Here is a 420-nt window from a genome sequence, read left to right on the forward strand (position 1 = left end):
GCCTGGCATACCGCAGAACGGAGGAAACGGCCTTGTGTTCAACCGGCCACGTTCGAAACGGGATCCTGTTCATCGGGAGGGGTGTGGTGTACTGCAAAACGGGGGAAACAGACCTCCTACGATCGAAACGGGGGTCCTGTTGATCGGGAGGGGTGTGGCGTACCGCAAAACGGAGGAAACGGACCTCCTACAGTCAAAACGGGGGTCCTGTTGATCAGGAGGGGTGTGGCGTACCGCAAAACGGGACTCCACGGGATATTGTTCATCTCCACCGTCGACCTCCTCCAGCCTCCACGGGCTCCTATTTATCCAGCCTCCACTGCACGCTACTCCACCGGCTACTGTTCAACCACCCCTCCACCGTCTACTGTTCATCCAGCCCTCCACACCACGGGGTCCTGTTCAACCACCCCTCCACGG

The sequence above is a fragment of the Triticum dicoccoides genome, chromosome 7A, assembly GCF_002162155.2.
Source record: "Triticum dicoccoides isolate Atlit2015 ecotype Zavitan chromosome 7A, WEW_v2.0, whole genome shotgun sequence".
In the NCBI taxonomy this organism is placed as follows: domain Eukaryota; kingdom Viridiplantae; phylum Streptophyta; class Magnoliopsida; order Poales; family Poaceae; genus Triticum; species Triticum dicoccoides.